General features: G+C 38.8%; 2 pseudogenes; both read right to left on the bottom strand.

Annotated features, from left to right (window-relative positions):
• Nucleotides 1-3,588: 3,588 nt before the first annotated feature.
• Nucleotides 3,589-4,351, bottom strand: LOC116272161 (annotated as a pseudogene).
• LOC116272160 lies at nucleotides 3,590-4,598 on the bottom strand (annotated as a pseudogene).
• Between the last annotated feature and the right edge of the window lie 4,407 nt (nucleotides 4,599-9,005).

The following is a 9,005-nucleotide window of genomic DNA, read 5'->3' as shown; positions in this document are numbered from 1 at the left end:
TGCCTAGAAAAATAGTAAATCAAAAACAATATCACATCCCTGGAGGGATTGTGGAGATCAGTGCCACCATCAAGGACTTCAAAGACACATGGATGGTGATTTCCACTACACTCCCGTTCAACTCTCCTATTTGGCCTGTGCAGAAGGCAGATGGATCTTTGTGAAAGATAGTGGGTTATCTAAGCTTAACTAAGTGGTGACTCCAATTGCAGCTGCTGTACCAGATGTGGTTTTGTTGCTTGAGCAAATTAACACCTTTCCTGGTACCTGGTATGTAGCCATTGGCTTGGAAAATGCCCTTTTCTCCATTCCTGTCCATAAGGCCCACCAGAAGCAATTTGCCTTTGGGTGGCAAGGCCAGCAATATGCTTTTACTGTCCTACCTCTGGGTTATATCAACTCTCCAGCTTTGTGTCATAATCTTATTCGGAGAGACCTTGATCACCAAGCTTCCTCAAGATATCACACTGGTGGCAGGGGCAGGCGTGGGGTGCTGGTGGCGGAGAGGCCCTGGGCCTGGCCCACAAGGCCATTTTTCTCTTCTAGGCCTCTAGACCTGTGATGGGAGGGAGTGCTAGTCTGACATGCCCTGGAGACAATTTCCCCATTGTCTTGGCTGTTAATATTCCCATCTTTCTTTCACCTGTGCAAATTTCTGCAGCCTGCTTGAATTCCTCCCCGGAAAATGCATTTTCTTTTCTACACATGGTCAGGTTGCAAAATTTCCAAACCTTTATTCTCTGCTTCCCTTTTAAATGTAAGTTCTAATTTCAAACCCTCTCTTTATGAATGCACATGACTGAATGTTTTCAGAATCAGCCAGGTCAACTTTTTAATGCTTTGCTGCTTGGAAATTTCTTCCACCAGATACCCTAAATCATCTCTCTCAAGTTCAAAGTTCCACAGATCTCTAGAACAGGGGCAAAATGCTGCCAGTCTCATTGCTAAAGCATAGCAAGAGTGACCTTTGCTCCAGTTCCCAAAAAGTTTCTCATCTCTATCTGAGACTACCTCAGTCTGGACTTCATTGTCCATATTGCTATCAGTATTTTGGTCAAAACCATTCAACAAGTCTCTAGGAAGTTCCAAACTTTCCCTCATCTTCCTGTCTTCTTCTGAGCCCTCCAAACTGTTCCAACCTCTGTCTGTTACCAAGCTCCAAAGTCACTTCCACATTTTCAGGTTATTTTTATAGTAGTACCCCACTCTGCCAGTACCAATTCTCTGTATTAGTCCATTTTCACACTGCTATAAAGATATTACCCGAGACTGAGTAATTTATAAACAAAAGGGGTTTGAGTCACAGTTCCACATGGCTGCGGAGGACTCAAGAAACTTACTATCATGGCAGAAGGCAAAGGGGAAGCAAGGCACATTTTACATGGCAGCAGGAGAGCAAGAGCACAGGGGAAACTGCCAAACACTTTTAAAGCATCAGATCTTATGAGAACTCACTCACTATCACAAGAACAGCCTGGGGGAACTGCCCTGATGATCCAATCACCTCCCACAAATTCCCCCCCTTGACACATGGGGATTACAATTGGAGATGAGATTTGGATGGGGACACAGAGCCAAACCATATCAGTGTTGTTCAAAGAAGAGAAGTTTTTGACATCTAATTTATCTACTTTTTTTATTTTTTATTTTTTATTTTTTTGAGACGGAGTCTCACTCTGTCAGCCAGGCTGGAGTGCAGTGGCCAGATCTCAGCTCACTGCAAGTTCCGCCTCCCGGGTTTATGCCATTCTCCTGCCTCAGCCTCCCGAGTAGCTGGGACTACAGGTGCCCACCTCGCCTGGCTAGTTTTTTGTATTTTTTAGTAGAGATGGGATTTCACTGTGTTAGCCAGGATGGTCTCGATCTCCTGACCTCGTGATCTGCCCGTCTCGGCCTCCCAAAGTGCTGGGATTACAGGCTTGAGCCACCACGCCTGGCCTACTTTTTTTATTCTTTAGATTTTTTTAAAATTTATTTTTAATTGACTAATAATTGTGTATATGTGATTCAATGTGGTGTTTTGGTATATGTTTACAATGTGCAATGATTAAATTAAGCTAATTAACAAACCTACACCTCACATACTTACCTTTCCGTGGTGAAAACATTTAAAATCCACTATTATGGCTATTTTTAAATATGCAGTATATTATTATTTATTATAGTCACCATTCTGTACAATAGATTACTAAAGCTTATTCCTCCTGTCTAAGTGAAATTTTGATAAGCTTCTTTCATTTTCTCATCCACTCCCATTCTGAGCCTCTTGTAACCATCATTCTGCTCTCTACTTCTGTGAGTTCACGTCTTTTAGATTGACTTGTAAGTGAGACCATGTGGTATTTGTCTTTCTGTGCCTTGCTTATTTCACTTAACATAACGTCCTCCAGGTTTATCTATACTGTTGAAAATGACACAATTTCCCTCTTTTAAAGGCTGAATTGTATTCCATTTTGTATCTATACTGCATTTTTTAATTGTTTTACTTTTAAGAGTACCATGCTTTTTATATTTCCTTATTAAGGAAATCTTTTCTTTTGTCTCCTTATAGACTATTCATAATTTTAGCTTTTATTTGAGGTTTATGATGCATTTCTAATTAATTTTTGTGTATGGTATAAAATAAGGGTTGAGAGTCTTTTTATTTGCATGTAGATTTCTAATTTTTTTTCAGCACCATTTCCTGAAAAGACTATCCTATTCCTACTTAATTACATTGCTCTCTTTTAAGAAAATAAATTAACCATATATGCATGGGTCTATTTCTATTCTGTTGATAGGTATGTCTATCCTCATGGCAATATCACACAATCTTGATTACTAAAGACTAAAGTTTTATAATAAGACTTGAAGTCAGTAGTTTAAGTCCATCAACTTTATTCTTCTTTTTCAAACCTTATTTGGTTTTATTTTTTGGTTGACAGTTTATTAAATATACTACATTTGTACTTAATGCTGTAGTTTTAAAAATTATTCACACATGGACTTAGCAAAAATGCACTTTATAGAAAACCAACTGCAAGACCAAAATGAAAATAAGAACACACTTATTGCACATGTATTAGATAAACTGCTGAAACGTTATGAATTAATTTAACCTGTACACGTGCTTAATGAAGGTGATCATGAAATATTAGGTGGTTTGATTTACTTAAATTTGACACCAGACCGTGACTTCAAAAGTGTTAATGTTGAAATGTAGATGCAAAACCATCTATTAACAAAATCGTTTAATCTATTAGTCTTTGAAAAACAGAATAAAACATTGTTTTTCTTTTTAAAGATACTTTCCGAAATCCATTCTTTATGCACTCGTTCTCCCATTCAAAAAGTTAGTTGTGCAGGCTGATGAGGCAAAAAATCAATTCCTTTTAAAAAAAATCCTAACAAACTAGAGCCTACTTACAAAACATGCAAAGGGAGAATTTTAAGTAGGTATTACTGCAGAACTGGTTAAAAGTGAATACAGCTGAGTGACAGAATATACCTTTCCTCTGACAATACAGGTCCTTCCCCCTTCTCTCTGGAAGAAACACATCACTGGGGCATGGACTATATAACGGCATAAAATGCAAAGACAGAAACAAAGAAGTTTGCAAGTTCTCTATATTTCTAGCTGTTGAGGCCGTATGTTTAAGAGCTGAAGTTACCTCTAGCGGCGAAACCAGAGCCAGGTATTAAGCAGCCAGAATCCTATGGTAATTGAATACATGACCATTTCTCTCTTGGCACGTTCTTTGTTCTCCTCTTCTAGATGTTGTAAGCGTCTATTTAGTTTGATTATCTGTCGTCTTAACGAAGCTGCACCTGCACCAGTCACGTCATCCAAAGTTCCTTCACTTGTATCTAGGTTTGAAGTGCCATACCTGATGTTGTCACGATGCAGATTAGAAGTGGTAGCAGCAGACCTGCCATTCTGCACAGGTCTGCGATTTTCACCCATCTCATTCACGATATGCTGGTAAGCCCTACGAGTGGAAGACTGGATAAATGACAGAATGCCATGAACAGAGGAAAGATTAGTTCTATTTTCGGGTAACATCTTGGGAAGACAGATCCAAGCTTCTTATGGTGATGGTGTCACGATGAAATAACTCCTGATCAACTGTCTATTTTGGCCAACAACATTTTCACTCAAAGAGCAGTCTCTTTTTAGCTTGCCAACCACACAGATTTCTTCATTTTGAAGGGTTGAAGGAGGTCTTTCTAAATCCTGAAAATCTGGTGGTCTTCCACTTGAAGTACATGAAGTGGTGGTTTTAGTGCCAGAGGTTTAAAGGGAGTTGACTGAATAAGATCAAGATGCACTGGTGTTCAAAACAGAATGTCTCCGTTGTTCTCTGCTGTAACAATCCTCTCTAGAACCTGCATCATCACATTAGCATTTAGAACTCCTTCTTGGAATTCTTGTTCCAAGTCACCATTTGATGATGCTGACTTAATTTTTCTGGGACCCTCATTTGCTGACTAATATCTTTATTGTATTCCATTTCATACTGAAATTCACTAATTTCTTCCATCTCGGCACCAGTAGGAGAAGGAAGTGCTTCCCTACTCACCAAATATGTACCAGCTACTACTTGCTATTTGGCACTATCTGCTCCCTTGCTTCATATTAAATGCTTTAATTTCATTCAAAGTACATGTGCTGGGTTTAGAGCCACTTTTGTTCCTCTGGGCCTGTAGAGAGTTCTCAGTGAGAGCTGCCAGGGTGGGTGCTCTCAGGGGCCATTAGCAAAATGCAGGAAAGAGCTAGGACAAAGCACCTGTCAGGTTGGCCTGTGGCAGACTAGGAGAGCCTCATGTGGTTATTTTAGATACTTTATAATTTCATATAAATTTTACAATAAGGTTTCCAATTTCTATGAAACAACTTGGTGGAATTTAGATTGTGATTACATAAAATGTATCATCTATCTATCTATCTATCATCTGTCTATCTAGATATCCCTCTCTCCACCTCTACTCACTACTCACTATGACAACTTTTTCTTTACTGCGTAACTGTGCTTCCCCTGGAATAAATACTTTTCTTGTTTCTTTTGTTTCCTTAGTTTTCTATGTATTTACACATACTTTTGCTTCCAGACTTTTCTTCATTCCTTCTCTCAATAAATTTGAATACATTAGATATTCCATCAGTTTTATCTTTTTAAACAGAAATATCTCTTTTTTTAAATTATTATTATACTTTAAGTTCTAGGGTACATGTGCATAACGTGCAGGTTTGTTACATATGTATACTTGTGCCATGTTGCTGTGCTGCACCCATCAACTCGTCAGCACCCATCAACTCGTCATTTACATCAGGTATAACTCCCAATGCAAACCCTCCCCGAAATATCTCTTAATAAACCTCTGATCTGCTTAAATATAGACAGCTTGCTCCCTAGGCCTGTTGAACACTCTCATCCTATAATCTCCCTTTGCCACCATCTCGGGTTTTTTTTTTTTTTTTGCCACCTTCTTGACTTGGTTCCCCTGTTGCCTTATATATTCCTCTTCCTTGGTTTACCATCTTTCTTAGTGACCACATACTCTAGTAGTTGCCCCAGAAAGAGGGCATGGGAGGTAAAATTTTTAAGACTATATATAATATATATATACTTAAAAAATATATATATGTTCTTTAAAAAAATACATATATATATATATATGAGACAGAGTCTTTCTCTGTCTCCCAGGCTGGAGTGCAATGGCACGTTCTTGGCTCAATACAACCTCTGCCTCCTGGGTTCAACCGATTCTCCTGCCTCAGCCTCCTGAGTAGCTAGGATTACAGGCATGAGCCACCACGCCTGGCTAATTTTGTGATTTTTTAGTAGAGACGGGGTTTCACTCTGTTGGCCAGGCTGGTCTCGAACGCCTCACCCCAGGTGATCCACCTACCTCGGCCTTCTAAAGTGCTGGGATTACAGGCGTGAGTCACTGTGCCTGGCCTTCCTTTGAATTTTGATCACATTGTTCTATTGTTTTCTAGCTTCCAGCATTGCTGTGGAAAAATAAAATACCACAGCCATTCATTATCCTTTATGTAAAAGCTGAGTTTTTGCTGTTGCTGTTTCATCTCTTTCTCTTCAGAGAGAACTTTTATTTGACCTAAGTAATGTAAAACTGGCTTGATGCAGCTCTATCTTCCTTCTTTGTGATAAGCTCTTTCAAATTGGAAATTCAAGCTTTTTCAATTTTGGGGAAGATTCTGGAAATTATTTTGTTGCTGATGTCTTCCTTTCTGTTTTTCCATCTTATGTTTGTGGCCACAGGAACAGAAGAGAGGGACAGCTGTTGGTCTTTTCCATAAGTCTTATAGACCTATATGCCTCTTAAACTATCTACATTTCATCATGACTTCAAGAAAACTAAATTATAAATAAGAAAAACAACGAAAACTTTAAAAAAATTTTGTAAAGCTTAGGAACTCATAAGTATACCTCAGCAAATGATTTTAGTTACTTCAATTTTCTTCTGCAAAATTAACACAGGTTATTCAGATTAGTATCTTCGGAATGGATTATTTTTGACTTCATACTTATACTTTTTGGTCTATTTTCTGAGATGCTTTCCAAACTCGTATTGAATTTTTATATTATTGCCAACGGCTCTTCAACTTTTTGTGTATTCCGAATGTTCTTTCCTCGTACCATATTGTTCTAGTTTCATGGATACAATATATTATCTCTCAGAAGATATAAGTAATCCTTTTAAAAGTTTTCTTCTCTCTGCAAAGTTTGTTTCTTGTTTCTTTTCTTTTCTTTCTGGTTGTTTTGTTCACTTTGTTTCATATTTCTCATATCTGATGACCCTTGACTGTCTGAATACATCATACAGCTTTGTACCAATGAGTAGGGTTTTTCAATTGTGGGAGACACTATAATGTGATTTGCCTGATCTATTTCATCAGAAAATCCCTAATGCCAATATCTCTTCTCCCCAACCACCCCAACTCCTGCCTCCCACCCAGTTGGTCAGGTTCCAAAATGAAGACCTTTACAATAGCTTATGAGCATCTGGGAAACTGAAAGAGATGAGAAAGCTGACTGTGTCAACATTTAATAGGCAAATTTCCCCCTCTCTATAATCAACTGTGCCTGGTGTACCTTAGTCCAAAGACCCGCTGTCCTCATTCGCTACAAGAAATAAACCTTCAGTCTCCTGTTAGGATGAAGTAGGATCAGTGTCGACTGCTTGGAGTGGAGGAGGCACTTTGGGACCCCAATTCTTCTTAAATAGATTTTCAGTGAAGTCTCCTGTTTTTAGCCTTACTTTAACTAGCATTTCTACAGCTGCCACCAATTCCTAAGCTGTTAGGAAAAAGTTCTGAGGTGCAAACTGGGTTGTTTCTGGCTTTCCTGCTGCCGGCTTAGAATTCAGCTGAGTTGAGCCTTTTAGGTCAGTTACCATCTATCCATCTGTTTTCTGGCTTCCATAAATTTATTACTGTTGTCTTCTCTCTCTTCTCTTTGTTCTTGTGACTCTATGACAGATGTAAATGTATTTGTTCAGTTGGTCATTGTTATTCAGAACAGTGCTCTCCTTTTAACTTAAATTTATGATAATATTCATGTGTTTTCTAAGGCACTTGTTTCCTCCCATTATTCCTGCTGTCCGTCTTTCACCTCAATGTAGCCATATATTTAAGTGTTAAACCTCATTCATGATGCCCACATAATGTTATAAATGATAGTTGCAGAATCCAGTACAACTGTAGGAAGAAACCATATATGTGTGTGCATGCCTGCACACATGCACACATAGGTTAGATTAAACTCCTGGTTTATTCAGGCCAGAATGTAGAATCTTCTTGGAAACAAGGTAGCTACCTTTCCACTGCCTGTGCTAGCATCTCTTGGAAGCTTCTATTAACATTTAACATGCAATCTTGGGTTTTTCTTTTGTTTTTTTGATCTGAGGAATTCATTTTTTGACTATGTCACAGTACCATTGAGGAAGCATTTACACAGATAATGTTTTTCCTTAGAAGACAATATTTAGATATATTCTGGAACATTAAAGACAATCTAGAGGGTAAATGTGCTAATGATTCTTTAGCTAAACTCAGTGTCAGCAAGATTTATGCTTATTTAAAGGATAAAACAGAGTGAGTGTCCAGAAGTCCCTGGATAATCTCTGTATCCTTCTTCTCAGTGTCCTGGAAAGCCTATTTCCCCATTAGTCCATGCACAGGTGTAATACAATATCTTATTTTTTTTTCTGGGGTGGCTATGATCGTGTTTTTGGTCAAAGGATCATCTAGCATTAAATTTTAGAACAGTTTCCCAAATGTGTGACTTGGTGTTGATGGAATATGGCAATGTTGATGTCCAGAGGAATCTTGGTATAGAAGCCATTTATTGCTCTGGCAACCATTAATATTATCTGTGGCATCACACTTTTTTAGTCCTAAGCAATTATTGACCCATGTAAGTCATGCAGAAACTTTCAGTTTTAAAGAGTATGCTTTCACCCTCGATGTTCTGCCAAATGGTCTTTCTCCCAGGAATACATTTTAGTTTTATGTAATGGAGCGCAGTAGGACTCTGTTTCCTATGGGTTGGTCTAGTTATAGAAGCTTCCAAAAATGTCATAAGGTGCTGGAGACCTTCATGTGGTCTTATAGAAGGTGCTGCAAGGGCTACAGTGATTGGTACAGCCTACTTTTGGAGAACATTTTTTTTGTTTAGCATCTAAATGGCAAATATAAGTGAGTTCAAAAAGACCTATAAGCCAGGCACTGTGGCTCACACCTGTAATCCCAGCACTTTGTGAGGCTGAGATGTGGGGATCACTTGATGTCAGGAGTTCAAGACCAGCCTGGCTAATGTGGCAATAACCTGTCTCTACTAAAAAATACAAAACTTAGCTGGGTGCTGTGGTGAATGCCTGTAATACTAGCTACTTGAGAGGCTGAGGTGGGAGGATTGCTTGAACCTGGGAGGCAGAGGCTGCAGTGAGCCAAGATCACACCACTGCACTCCAGCCTGGGCCACATAGTAAAACTCTGTCTC

The sequence above is a fragment of the Papio anubis genome, chromosome X (genome assembly GCF_008728515.1).
Source record: "Papio anubis isolate 15944 chromosome X, Panubis1.0, whole genome shotgun sequence".
Lineage (NCBI taxonomy): Eukaryota > Metazoa > Chordata > Mammalia > Primates > Cercopithecidae > Papio > Papio anubis.
Note: the sequence above shows the minus strand (reverse complement) of the source record. Positions and strands in the feature narration are given on the sequence as shown.